Genomic DNA, 15707 nt, shown 5'->3' with positions numbered 1-15707 from the left:
CTTAATCCCTCAGGGAGTCTGGGAATTGAGCAATAGGTGTACGACTGCTCTGGTTGCTGCAAAACAAACTACATTCTTCCAGCGCCTGGGTGTTAGAAAATGGACCCAATTTTGGGGGTTCTATATCAATTCATTCAGTTTCGAGGGTGTTCTGTAACAGGTGCACTGCTTTCACAGCCCGGGCTCAGGTGCTCTGTGGTGCTGATAGTTGATGTATTTTTTCAGTGTTGTGAGATTCTGAAAAGGCTCTGTGTTTCCGAGTCCCTTTAAGAGAAGAACTGTGTTGGCCTGGAATTAACTTATTTGCATGTAAAAACAAATCTTCCAGAAGATGGCAATAAAGATTAACTGAGCAAGTGTGGGCTAGAGGAAGCAACACGGAAGACGAGTCAGGTATTGCAAGCTTAGGATACCTTGTCACACTTAGCTTGAGTCGTTACTTAGAGGAAGTGCTGTGTGTTAATTATTTTATTTAATGAATAAATTTACTAGCAAATTAAAATTTTAAGAAAATGCTTTCAATAAAACATTTGATTATGTGCATCTTTGTCTCCCTTGGGATGAACTTAGGATGTGTTGTGATGCCTGGGCAGGTTTCATAGAAGGCACGCTTGTTGACTTTTGCAAAACAACACTTGCTATCTCTTGCCACTGAGACGTGACTCGGAGAGGTTATGGGAGCTGATAACATAAACAACCTCAGGAGAAAAATAAACGCCCACTGAAGTAAACAACAGTAGAGCACAGACAAAATGTTTTATCCTCAGGGAATTATTGCTGCTACTAACACACTTTTCAAAGTTCTTCAAAGCAAACACGAGAGACTTTGTTGGTTATGAACATCTATTTCCACCACCCTCTCTCCTGAGCACATGGCTTGGAGAACCTGCAAAAGCTGACTACCAAATTCTCCAGCTGGTCCTGGAGCTAAGTAGGAGGGTACTGCAAAAAATTTTGGCAAGATGACTTTTTTTTAAAGATTTATTTTATTCACTTGAAAGGCAGAGTTACAAAGAAAGAGAGGGAGACACACACACACACACACACAGAGAGAGAGAGAATGAATCTTCTATCTGCTGCTTCATTCTCCAAATGCCTGCAACAGCCGGGTCTGGGCCAGACCTCAGCCAGCAACCTGGGTCTCCATCAGGTTCTCCCACATGGGTAGCAGGGACTCAAGCATTTAGGCCATCCTCTGATGCTTTCTCAGGTACATTAGCGAGTAGCTGGATTGGAAATGGAGCAGACAGGACTCGAACTGATGCTCTGAGATGAGATACTTCCATCACAGGCTTTGGCTTAAACTGCTGTGCCACATTGCTGGCCCTGGAAATGGCATTTTTATGAATTCTGGTGCAAAACCATTTTGAAATTCATGCACATGAAGGCTCTCCAAAAGTTTCATGAAAAATACATATTATGAAAAACACTATGCGTGGATTTCAAAATAAACATTTTCCACAAACTTTTTGAAGTACTCAGTATTTGATGTATTTCCAGTTAGTGAGACCTAAGAGGAAATGGGATAGAGAACACTAATGTGATGACTGGAAATAAGACATCTTTAAGAGACAGAGAGAGAGAGAGAGAGAAAGAGAGAGGCATAGAGAGATCTCCCTCTCATCTTCTCATCTTTTGGTTCATTCCCCAGTACTAGGCTGAGGTTGGAGCCTGATGTGGGACACCCACATGGGTGACAGGGACCCAACTATATTGGCCATCCCTGCTGCCTCCCAGCATCTGCACTAGCAGGAAGATAAAATTGGGAGCCAGAGCTTGGAATAGAACTCAGACACTCCCTGACAGGACATGGGTGTCTTAACGGGTGAAAATGCCTGGCCCAGGAGACCATCTTTTGACCACAAATTTACAAACAGGGGAAAGGGCCAGGAGGCTAACAAAGATGGGGCCCTGACATTGCTGAGTTACTACTGAACCTACAGGTGCAATCACCTACCGTCAGCCTCCTCACTCTAGGACTTAAAAGTGAATCGCTCAGTTCCTTGCAGCTAAAAGCATGAGTTGAGTAGGATGATGGATCACCAAAGTGACACACTGGATTGATTTTCATCCTCACAACCTCACCGGTTGGGTATTATGTATGGATGCAGTAAACGACACTGCCCTTTCAGGATCTTCCCCACATACAGTTGGACTTCAGAATCAAAGTTTCAGATTCTAGTGCATAGTGCTGATGCATACTCATGGGATTCACACAAACTTGTGCCTGTTTGGGCATATTGATACAGAGATTCTCAGTCTCCTCTCATGATGTGCATGTTATTTTCTCCAAAGCCACTCTGTTCTAGTGAATTCACCTCCTAACCCCAGTTCTTCCTGATATGGGTTGAAGACACGGCAACATGGGAATGGAAAATTTGAGAGCGTGAAGCTGCAAATGTGGATTATGTGGTTGATTCTACTTGGCATGCGTCCATAACTCCTGTTGTGTGCAAATGGCCATCCAGCAGCTAGCACTGTGGCTTAATGGGTGAAGTCACTGCCTGCAATGCAGGCATCCCATGTGGGCTCTGATTCCATTTCCAGCTGCTCCACTTGTGATCCAGCTCCCTGCTTTTTGCACCTGGGAAGGCAGCAGAAGATGGCCCAAGTGCTTGGGCCATAGCACCCACATGGGATACCTGGAAGAAGCTCTTGACTCCTGGCTTTGGATCGGTCCAGTTCCAGCTGTTGTGGCTATTTGAGGAGTGCAATAGTGGATGGAATATCTCACTCTATCTCTCTGTAACTCTGCCTTTCAGGAAAATAAATAAATCTTTAGAAAAACAAGAGCTATCCAGTGAATGTCAAATACAGCTGCTCCCTTCAGGGGCGATGCAGTGGAAGAGCCCAGACAATCATGGGTGTCTCTTCACCATCTGGGATATTTTCTACTGTGGGGAAAAAAAAAAACACAGAAAACTTCATTTGTGTCCAGTACTGGTGACCATGTTTTCATATAGCTTATTTCAAAGAGCTTTGGATTTTTTCTCTACTTGAGTATTATTTTTTCTTAAAGATTTATTTTATCTTATTTATATGAACGGGAGAACTACAGAGAGATAAGTGAAGAGAGAGAGGGAGAGAAAGAGCAAGAGCGAGAGTGAGCGAGAGAGAGAGAGAAAGAGAAATCTCCCATTTGCTGATTCAGTCTCTGAATGCTTGTGACAGCTGGGGTGGGGCTAGGTGGAAGCCAGAAGCCAGGAACTCCATCTGGGTCTCCCATGTGGATGATGGAGACCCAAGCACTTGAGCCATCATCCATTGCCTCTCAGGCCACTAACAAGAAGCTGCATCAGAAGCAGAGCAACCGGAGATCAAACAGGAGCTCTGATGTGGGATGCAGGTGTCCCAAGAGATAGTTTAGCCTGTCGTGCCACACTGATGGCTCTGAGGACTCTTTAAAACTTTGACTTCGATTTTTAAATATTAAAGTTTAAGGATGTGAGTTGGTTGGATGAATTAGGCAAGGACAGTGTAAGTTGCATTGTTGCAGGTGGTGTGTCTCCAATAACCTTTATCAGGAGATTTATGTACCAGGTGAAATTTCTGTTTTCTCCCACATTAGTCATTATTCATGGGAATATGATACACCAATGACATGTTACTATTGGATTTGGTTTAGACATTTTGTTTTCTTGCTTTACTTAAAATTTATTATCTACAGGATAAATAGTATAATTAAATTATTTGTCAAGGCCTTTTAAGTTACTATCATTAACTGTAACTTAACTAAATTTACTTTTCTTAAGAACAAACTATTTTGAATAAAATACGCACACACATATTCGTACATACAGGGAGTTCAAAAAGTTCATGGAAAATGGAATGAAAAGATGCTTAGATTTGGGCCAGCAGGTTATACTGTTGTGTGCTTGGGAAAGAAGTGGAAGACGGCCCAAGTGCATGGGTCCCTGTAACCCACGTGGGAGACCCTGATGGAATTCCAGTCTCCTGACTTGCACCTGACCAGACCTTGTCTGTTGTGGTCATTTGGGGAGTGACCAGTGAATGGAAGATGTCTCTCTTTATCTCTCCCTCTTTCTCTCTGTAACTTTGCCCTTCAAATAAATAAATAAATCTTAGGCTGGCGCCACGGCTCACTAGGCTAATCCTCCGCCTTGCGGCGCCAGCACACCGGGTTCTAGTCCCGGATGGGGCGCTGGATTCTGTCCCGGTTGCCCCTCTTCCAGGCCAGCTCTCTGCTGTGGCCTGGGAGTACAGTGGAGGATGGCCCAAGTCCCTGGGCCCTGCACCCCATGGGAGACCAGGATAAGTACCTGGCTCCTGGCTTCGGATCAGCGTGGTATGCCAGCTGCAGCGCGCCAGCCGCGGCGGCCATTGGAGGGTGAACCAACGGCAAAAGGAAGACCTTTCTCTCTGTCTCTCTCTCTCACTGTCCACTCTGCCTGCCAAAAAAAAAAAAAAAAAAAAAATCTTCCAAAATGAAAAGATGTTTAGTTTAGTACAAAAGTTGAAGTTCATGCATAGTTTTCCCACAATACACATTTTCTGTAAATTTGGCAGAATCCCCCCAATGTAATTACCCAAAATCAATACAAAACTCCTTCTCATATCTACACAGAGTGTAGTGAAGGGTTATTAATATTATTTGCATAATACCAAAATAGTAATTTTTAAGAAGTGCATTTAAATAGCAAATAAAAGCCTTGAAGTAATTGTTAATTTAGTCAGAAATAGATAAAAGAATTTTATTATTAAATTAAAAAACACTGGCTGAAACACGATTTTTAGAAGAGACAAGAAATAACTCTCAAAATTATCTTTTAAAATTTGAACTGGTTTTAAAATTTTAAATATATATGCAATTTTAAAGTACAATAGCAGTTGCAGTGAAAATTGCTTAGACATATAAATACCTACTGGGCTCATGTTCTCTAGTTTTCCTTAGAAACATTTGAGAGATCATTGTTTCTGGAGCAATGTGACTTATAGATCACATTATGTCACATATACTCACATTCTGTAACTTATAGATCGTGTGTCATAGGTGTGGTTCAGACCCCATAATTATTATTTATTAATACTTAAGAGATTCTATTACGGATATGAAGAAATACAACATTTGGGTGACTGAAATTCTCTAAGTTGATTTAGAAATGAAATCAAAAACATTATCCAAGTGAAAAACATGACAGCTAAGGTTTTCACTATATTTGACCCTTCCAAGGTTATACTCATCTTAGTCCTGCTGCAGTTAGGGTAAACATTATTTTAGCATATTTTTGTTTGGTTAGAATTCTCTAGCTTCATTAAAAAAATCACTAGGTAGGATATTTACAAAGTCGTGTATTGGCTATTTTTTCCCCTAAAAGCTGCTGGAATTTCTTGTCCCGCAAGTGTGTTCGGGAAAGTGGCTGTGATGTCTGCATTTGAACAGTTTTGGGGGGCTCAGCCTTAACGTTACTACTTTGACCCCTTGGGATGTCTTCATGGGTTTCCTAATTGACCTATACAGCTGTACAAAGAATATTGGAGCTTGTCCAGTAGATGGCTCGTGGCAGCTCTCTCACTGACTGCTTTGTTAATCTTCCTTCTCCCATACCTGGGATTGCATTGTAAACAGTCCTGGCATGAAAGCAAGTTTTTAGGTGGTGCCTTAAGAAAGCTTCAGGAGAAGGAAGGAATTTATCCTTGTTTTGTTTTGTTTTGTTTTGTTTTGTTTTTCCAAGTATCATACTCAAATTTGGATAAAAAGTGCTTTAGCTTTTGCTATGCCACCAACAGATCTTTACACTGTTGTGCTTTGAAAAATGGCAAATAGATGAGCTAAATTGTAAAGAACCTTACAACCTCTAAATATACAGTTTAGCCTTACTTACCAATGGTGTATGCTCTGGGAAATGTGTCTTTAGGTGATTTGGTCATTGTGCGAACATCAGAGAATGTAACTGTACAAGCATATGTGGTACAGCCTACTGCACACCTGGGCTATATATTACAGCCTATTGCAGCAGGTTATACTTGTTGGATACTACATGCAACTATAATACAATGGTAAGTATTTGTGTGCCTAAACAGACATAGAAAAGGTACGTTAAAATTCTAATGATACGAATTTTTTCAGCTCCATTATAATCTTATGAGATCACCGTTGTATAAGTGGTCCATCTTCGTCCAAAATGTCATCATGTGGCACATGAATTAATTCACTGGGCTTCCAAGAACAAACGAGCCTTTCTTCTACAATTATCATGTAGTAAAATGAATTATTAGAGACTAATTCTGGCTTTTATTTGTATATTCTCCTAATTAGATTTCTACTAATTAGCTAAGCTATGTTACCTTAATTCAGGATTTTTTACTGTACATGAACAATGGAAGACATTCTGTTATATTTGTTCAATGAATTAGTAACATATCTGTGTTGGTACCTAATGAATTTTAGAAAATAATTGTAACTTCTGATTGTCCATTGTCCTTTAAGGAAAATCAAATATCCAGTTGATTTGATAAATTTACATATTAAAATGTAATAATATGGCTGAACAGTTGGTACAATTTGAATATGGACTGTGGAGAACAGGTAAGAGCATTAGGCCAAAATAGATTTTTGAAAAATTTCCTTAGATTGTTCATTATACTGGAACTGAGTGAGAGAATGTCCTTTTCTTAAGAGCCACAACCGAATAATTAAAGTGTAAGGAGGGCCAATGTCTTTACTTAATCTTCAGACCATTCAGAAAACAAAATTCACATGAAAATGCACATGAAAACGCACCTACACACAAATAGAGAGCAAGAGATGAAGCAAATGTGGCAAAGTTAATAACTGGTGAATCTGGGTGAAGGGAACACGAATGCTGTTAGTAATTCTTTTAGCTCTTCTCTAGATTTGAAATTATCCCAGAATAAAAAAAATAAGTACCTTCAAAAACACTTAAGCAAAAACAGATGTGTTCTTTAGGCCAGAGAGAGGCATGGCCACTTGCCTCTGCTCTGGGCATTTCATTATGTAACAAGAAAGCATATCTCTGATTTTAGGACATCTGGTGGCAAGGAGGGGCAAGAGACTTCCATTATGGCCGTGGCAACTTCCTGTCGTACTGACAGGAAATGATTCCCTAAGCTCTTCCTTGCTGTCTGCACTGAAAGCGAGCAGCAGCGGGAAGTTGCCTCTTCATAGGTTTTATTTGTTTCCAGTTTCTTCCTTCCTTTTTTTTTTTTTTTAAGATTTATTTGTTTATTTTAAAGTCAGGGCTCAGAGAGAGGTAGAGATACAGAGAGAGAGAGAGAGAGAGAGAGAGATCTTCCATCTGCTGGTTCACCCCCAAGATGGCCACAATGGCTGGGACTGGAGCCAGGAGCTTCCTCCAGGTCTCCCTCATGGGTAGCAGGGCTCCAGGCACGTGGGCCATCCTCTGCCACTTTTTCCAGGCCATCATCAGCAGGTGGCTGGATCAGAAATGGAGAGCCAGAACAGGCACCGACACCCATATGGTATGCCGGCATTGCAGGCTGGGGCTTTGTCTACTGGGTCAGTGCTGACCCACATTTCCCCTTCTCATAAGAGATCAATCATGTGACTATGCCCACCACATTCCTTCCTATTCACACAACTACAGGGCGTAAGTAAGTGGAATGCCTTAAACATGCTCTGCTTTTCTGAGTACTAAAAAATCTTGACCCTTTCCCAGTAGAGTATAAAAGCCTGCATTTAAGATTCTGCATCTAATGATATAAACACTTTTAGTCATTTTTTGCATCAATTATTTGACTTTGAAGACACAGTTATGATGAATTATTCCAGATTTTCTGAGCATTTGCTTCAAGAATTTTATGCTTTTTAATCAGATAATTTTTGTATGGATTCATTTCCATCTGCTGGTTCACTTCCCAAGTGCCTGCAACAGCTAGGGCTGGAGCAGGCTGAGCCAGGAGGCTGGAGTATTCCATTTAGCACTAGTACTCAGCACTTGTATGTGGGCCATCATCTGCTGCTTCCCAGGCACATTAGTAGGAAGCTGTATTGCAAGCGGAGTAGCCAGGACTGCAGTCAGGCACTCTGACATGGGCTGCAGGTGTCCCAAGCAGAGCTTAACCCGCTGCGCCACAACACCTGCCCCAAGATAATTTCTTACCTGCTTTGATAAATATATTCATTCTTTTCCTTTACATGACTTTTTGAAAGGTCAGGAAAAAAATCCTTGTAAGACTGTTGACCAGAAAACAGGAGTCTTTTGTACCATCTGTTCCTACGAATTAAGCCAGGCAAAGTGAAAGCAATCGACATTGGACACATGGGAAAACACAGTCTCAGGGACTGAAATAACCCCTTCACAGTCAGATCCTTATATGAGCTTACACTGTCATTTGTGGCTTCACACAATAGTCAGCCTTGTGAGTTCTCTTAATTATAGTGAGCCTATAATTAGGTATCCATAGTCACCTCAGTCATTCTCTCTGTTTAATACTAATCTGCAATTGAAATATTCTGTTTCTATATATATATATAAATAGATATATGTCAATATCAGTATATCTATATCATCTATATATCTGTATTTATATTTATATATCATGATAGAAAGAACAGAATCCAAGCTGCTTTGCTGCTTTCTAATTACTCATACCAAAGCATTTTCAGGTCAAATTGATGACACTTTAATAGGGTTTTAATATTCTGGTGGTTGTCTTACCTTAAAGGTTACGTTTAGCAATGCAGTTCTGAGTGTTTTCCCACCTAGAACGCTTTTAAAAATCATCCCTTTGAATACTGATTCACTTTTTAAATCAAAGTATGGTAGAAGTCTGTCCCCAGTGCTCTCATCTCACACCACAAAGATCCCCGGGAGGCCTTGTGCATGCGCTGGGGAGGAGTCCACGTCCCCACCATCAGCCTTTGGTGCTGCTCGGATCCCTCTATTTCCTCATTCCTTCCTTGCCACCCGGGAGTTCATTCTGGGTGCTGAGGCCCAGGGCTCATTCCGTGTCCTCAGAGTCAGCACTGGGACGGAATCGCACCTTGCTTTTCCTCACCCTCCTTATTCACCCTTCTTATGAAATCAAGTTCCCATCTTTACCTCCCCAAGCCAAGCCCAATTCCTTGAGGAGGCAGGTCATGCAGAATTAGGCATTCCTTAAACAGATTCTACTCATATAATGAAAAGAGATTAAGAAGGAGAATGTTCCACAGTGCCTCAGGCCAACCTCAGTGCAACCATGAATACTTTCCACTTCCACTGCCTCTTTAATGTTTTTCTGGCTAACAACCTTCTTAGAATCACTGCATTTAATATTTTGAGCAATGCTGTAGTCAGAATGAATGCCCACTTGGGACCCTATGCAATGCACATTTAGCGTCTTGATGTCAGTTTTAAGCATGGAAACACATCTGAAACACCGCTTGAGAGAGAGGAGAAAGCAAAGAGGCTCCGTAAGGTGGTGGGGGCCCAACCAAAGGAGGCCTCACGTTCCATGGAGTGTTCCATGGGGGTTGGAAAAAAAGTGGATAAATGCTAAAAGGGGAAACCTCATAACCTCGAATGGAGTGATACAGAAAATTAGTGTTATGAGGTCAAATGACAAAACAATTCAAGTAAAGATCTGAGGGCACTTTAAAATGTCCATCGAAAAATTGAATTAAAAGATAATGCACATTTCTCATGACCTATTTGAACTCCCCTCATAAATATTCGATGAGCAAAACAAGTTCTTTTCAAACCTTTAAATCTTGTTAACATGCGATTCTGATTCAAGGGCTCTGGGGTAAAACCCGGGAATCTGTATTTCCAACAGTCTCCAACGTGATGCCAGCGCTACAGGGTCTCGGGCCACACTTCCTGCTTTGTAAGACTTTAAACCACCTGATTCTTTTTGCATAGCAAACATGCATTTTCCATGATGATCTTATATCAAAAATGAAAAAAAAACTTCCAATGTAATCGGCACTCTAGAAGGTAGATTAAAAAACAAAGACATGCATTGAGAAGGCAATCAATTAAAGATTCAATTACTATGACAAGAATTCAAAACAAATAATTGGGTCTGAAGTTCTGGAGACTACACTACTACATTTGGATGAACGGAGCTAGTCATAGCAGAGCACACGTCCCACTCATCAATGAGCTACTCACCTCTTCTCTCACAGTGTCCTGCCAAGTCCCATCAAGCTCTCCAGCAGGTGAACCTCTGTGTTTTTGTCACAGCCATGGCCTTCCACTGACACAGGTGCTTGCCTCTAAGGACTTTTGAGATGGACCCATCAGAACTTGCCCTTGTAGTCTCTCTCTCTCTTTTTCAATTTTGTTTAAGGCATACAAGTTTCATGTATTTCATATATGCAGATACAGGAGCATAGTGATTCTTCCTACCCTACCCTCTCTCCTGCCCACGCTGCAACTCTTCCTCCTCCTTCTCCTATTCCAACTCTTAATTTTTACAAAGATCTCTTTTTAGTTTACTTTATACTCATAAAATTCACTCTACAGTAAGGAAAGAGTTCAACAGAGAGTATGAAGAAGCAAACAGTCAAGACAAGGGCTGTAAGCCCTTGTAATGTTTCTAGGTTTGCAATATCGATATTCCTGGGGTCTTTGTTTCTTTCTTATTTGATTTTTTAATACTAAATGACAAAATACATTTATCTCTATGTTTACACATGGGCATCCATATATTTGACCAATTACATTTCTATGATACTTTAAAATTATTTTCACATACTCTCATGTGAAATGATCCCATAGGTATTCCTATTTTCTCCATTTTGTTGGCAACAAAATCAAGGTTTGAGGATGTCAGAAAACACAGCCAGATGCCGGCGCTGTGACATAGCAGGTTCAGCCTCCACCTGTGGTGCCGGTATTCCTTATGGACGCCAGTTCAAGTCCCGGCTGCTCCTCTTCTGATCTGGCTCCCTGCTGGTGTGCCTGGGAAAGAGTGGAAAATAGCCCAGTTGCTTGGGCCCTTGCACCCATGTGGGACACCCGGAGGAGGCTCCTGGCTCCTGGCTTTGGATTGGCCCAGCTCCAGCAGTTTCAGCCATTAGGGGAGTGAACCAGTGAATGGAAGACCTCTCCCTCTGTTCTTTCCTTTCTCTCTCTGTGGCTCTGCCTCTTAAATAAATTTTAAAAATAAAGGAAAACATGTCCAAGATCAGTTAGTTAATATGCAGCAAAATCAGCCCTCAAATCTAGTCTGTTGTCATATAGAACTCACATAGAGGTAATGTTGTTGTCAAACCAAGAGGGTAATGTCTAAGGTAGCTTGAACACAAACTACAGAAAGGGAACAAACAGAAGTTCCTGAAAACTGTGACTAGGTCAGTACTAGAGTCCAGCTGTGTGGCTGGGAGGAAATGTTAGTTCTGGTTAAGTGACAAGTTCTTCCATGCAGTACATGACAGACACAGGAAGAGGCCCAGAGCTTGTAAGTGTGCAGCCTGGAAATAAATGAGTGTATGCCTGGAGCACCAGCAATCCAGGATTTCCTTTCAATTCACTCTCTCCTGAGAATGAAAAAAAGAGGCAAATGTTGTTTAAAAATTATTTTAAATAAGCAGTGTTGGCTTAGCCAGTAGCTGTTGCTATTTGTGATGGACTTTCATAACCTGTTTGAAACTGGAACTCCTGTATATGTATATGTATATGTGTACATGTCCTCACACTTAGTATCTATTAAATATCTGTTTATTATCTATTGGAAATGTCATATAGTTCTGTAATTATGATCCCTTCCATTTCATGTTTGCTGAGCTAATTAGAGACTTGAACATTGTTCATCTTCCCTTTCTTGGAAACACCTCTGCCACCTAGTGGACCACTTGTAATCGCTCAGATTGGCTCATTAGGGGTGTGGCCAAGTACTGGGTATGAAGTGTTCAAACCACAGGGAGTGAACTGGAAAGTGGAATGGGAGATGGTGTAAAGCCCGGGCTTGGCTGTGGACCTGTGCTAGGATACAGGGAATGGCCTGTCACGGGATTGCCATGCAGGTTGTTCCTGGAGATCTGCTCTCACACACGGAGAAAGGCTTCTGGCCACTGATTAGCTGCTCTGGTTAGCTCTGCAGAGATGAGCTCAAGGAAGGTCCTTCCTCTAGGAGGAAGGTGCTGGAAGAGGAAGCTTTGTCCTTGAGTGCTAATAGTGGGACATGACAGTACCCTCTGCGAAGCCCTTGGAGAAACTTGACCGGCCAGGCCGTGGGTCATGTTTTTATCACAGGTGCAATGAATTAAAACTGTCTCCTTACTAGTACCAATTTAACAGATGGCAACTATTGTTAGATACAACTCTGCTCTGATTTGTTCTATTTTAACCTTTGCAACCATAGCACTGACTGCTCTGAAAGCTGTAACCTACTCATAATCTGAGATGAATTCTCAACAAGTGCTGAGAGTGGAACCCTCCCAGCATTAGTGTGCATGGGGTCAGTACGTTGTATTTATTGGTACAAAGTTCAGTTTTGGGCATCTCATTTTCAAAAAAACTGAAGAAATTTAGAGGTGAGTTAAAAAAAAAGAAAAACCCACTCAATTTATAAAGGACATATAATTGAACTGGGATTGTTTTAATCTGTAGATCAGACTTAAAATAGATTAAATAGTTATTTCCCTGCCACAGAGATTGTCACATTGGAAGACTTTTGATGGTTTTCTGGGACATTGGCAGGGTATTCCCCAGCAGTGTCTACCTCCTCATCTCCTTGTACGAGACACAGCAAAAGCACTGGGAGACAAGGATGGAAGTTTTACTTTGGAGTTCAGAATTTAAACTTAGGCCACTGGGTTCCACTGGAATTTAAGGTTTATATTTATTTCTATTTTTTCTTGTTTATTTTATTTATTGAAAGGCATAGAATCAGAGACAGACAGTGAGAGACATAGAGAGATATGCCATCTGCTAGATTGCTCCCTGCAATCACTGGGGCTAAGCCAGGCTGAAGCCAGGGGCCTGGAACTTAGTCTGTGTTTCCCATAAGGGGGCAGGGGCCCAAGTACTTGAGCCGTCACCTGATGCCTCCTAGGGTGCCCATTAGTAGAAAGCTGGACCTAGCAGGTGAACTAAAGATTCAGACCTGGGCACTCTGATATGGGATGCAGGCATCCTTAGCAGTGTCCTAATGGTTACAGCAATGTTCACCCTTGAGGAATTCATTGTAATGTTGCTTTCCTAATATAATTCCAGGAAAATTAGGACGCACCTAGAACTCTGCTGAAAATTTAGCATCTGCTGGGTTTCACAGTCACTAAGCAGTTTTGAATGTTTTTCAGAGAAGAACAGGACTTAAAACATTGATAGAGATGTTACCCATTCAAAAGCAAGATGTGTTCATGATGATGTATATTTTTTTGTGTGTATGTTAAGCCTAGTTAACTTAAGATAGGGTCCATTAAGAATCATCAAATTAGACTATTCCTCTATTGAATAGTAGACTACCAGGTATTTAGCTTCCACCCCTTGGTTTTGGGCCCTGGACCCGTTGATCACCTGGCTGGCCTACCACATTCTACCTAGGTTCCCCAGATTACTCCCTAACTCCTAACTTATTTTGATCCCTGTTCAGTTCTCCACCTTGGTTAATGACTTGGTAATTATGGTGACTGGTTCAGGTTGGACACCTCTGAATGATTCTGACATAGTAGGGAAGCAGAAATGGCTGTCTAGAAATAGTTTAATTACTTGTACAGAGATAGTCACATTTTCCCCCCTTGTTCATTATTGTGCTAAAGTATTTATCACAATGATGATAAATATATGTATCCATTGCTAGAAACTTTAGAAAATACATTGAACTCCAAAGTAAAAAATTCTGATTCATGTAGAAAAAAAAACTACTGGTAAATAGAACTGAAAACTAACTTTCCGTTGCATTAACTGTAAGTTTTTTTTTTCTTTTTAAAGATTTGTTTATTTAAAAGGCCGAGTTAGAGAGAGAGAGAGAGAGAGAGAGAAAGAGAGGGAGAGATCAATCTTTCATCTACTGGTTCACTCTCCAAATGTCTTCAATAGCTGGGGCTGGGCTGAAGCCAGTAGCCAGCAGCTTCATCTGGGTCTCCCACGTAGGTGGCAGGGACCCTAGCGCTTGCACCATCTTCCCCTGCTTTCTCAGGCTTATGAGCAGAGAGTTGGATGGGAAATGGAGCAGCTGAGACTCGAAGTGGCACTTATATGGGATACTGGCTGGAGTCACAGGCGTTGGCCTAGCCCACAGTGCCACAATGCTGTCCTCTAAGTACAGATTTTAAACAAAAATCAGACCACACTATATATTTTTTACTTATGAGATAACATCCCATTTCCCCATGTCATTATATTTTCTTTTAACATTATTTTTTTAGTAGTTTCAGGATCATCCCTTGTAAGTGACTCTTGTAGTCATTTCCTTACTTTGGACAGATTAAGGTGCTAACTTTTTTTTTCTATTTTAATGGTTTTATAAGCTCATTTTTGAGTGTGTAGATTTGGTGAACCCACGTTATTTCTTTAAGATATATTCTTAAAATTTAATTAGCTATTTTAGACACATACATTCCCAGTTGGCTACCTATCTTTAGTAATATTTTCTGAGAATTAATTATTTCCATATTTAAGAGTAACTTAGGGGCCTCAAATCTTTTATGAGAAAGACCTCTGTTTTGACAAACTTTGTAATCAGAATGAGTAGAAAACTCATTATATGGTTTCTTTTTTAGATTAACATGCAAGTCATGGTTTTGATTTTTGCTGTTTTATGCCTTCTTCCTGGATTTGATGTTTGTTTACTTTTGGACTTTTGTTTGCCTGCCGTCCAAAAATAAAAATTCTTGAGGTAGGATCTTTTCCTCTGCTAAAATCTGGTACAAAATGGATGATGTATAAAACAATAGACCATGTAAAATGTATCACTGTTATATGGAAAATGTTGCTAGTTTGTTTCATTTGATCACTTTCCTGTAAAATGTTTATTAAAAGCTTCTCAAGTGTATCTGAAGTTGAAAACTAAAACAACCTCAGCATGCGGAGTGAACGTATAGACTTGTCCAATCCTCCCATAAATGTGCTAGATAAAATCCAGCTTGTAAAACAAGGTAACAGTTAAAATCATTCCATAGCAAATGGAGGGAGCCAGCTGTCCGTGCCAACTCATAAATATTTCCATCCACATACACTTTCCAAGGGATAGTCTCCCAGTTGCAATTAAACTCCAAACTGCTACATATTTTGTGGGTTTGGTAATTTTGCCTATGTAACAATAACATCTTAAAAATGATATCTTTAATTTATGATAATTGTACTAAATTTTCCTTCTACAAATGCACTTTTATTTTTAAGATTTATTTACTTATTTGAAAGGCAAAGTTGGAGAGAGAGGGAGAGACAGAGAGAGAGAGAGAGAGATTTTCCACCCTCTGGGTCAGTCTTCAATTGTTTGCTGCATCTGGGGGCTGAGTCAGGCTATAGCCATTTACCTGAAACTCCATCTGGGTCCCTGTACATGAGTGTCAGGAGCCTAGGCAGTTGGATCATCTCCTTTTTTTTTTTCCAGGGGCATAAGCAGGGGACTGGATTGGAAGTGGAGCAGCCAGGACTCAAACCCCTGCTCATATCCTGAGTTGCAGGTGGTAGCTTAACCCCCTGCACCACAACAATGGCTCCAAAATAAATACACTTTCAGACTTCAGGTATTACAGAATAGACCATCATCTAAATCACAGCATTTACATATTAATGGAGTAGTAAGTGCTTTGTATTTGTCCATAGGTTACA

The sequence above is a fragment of the Oryctolagus cuniculus genome, chromosome 16 (genome assembly GCF_964237555.1).
Source record: "Oryctolagus cuniculus chromosome 16, mOryCun1.1, whole genome shotgun sequence".
In the NCBI taxonomy this organism is placed as follows: Eukaryota; Metazoa; Chordata; class Mammalia; order Lagomorpha; family Leporidae; genus Oryctolagus; species Oryctolagus cuniculus.
This window is presented reverse-complemented; position numbering follows the sequence as displayed.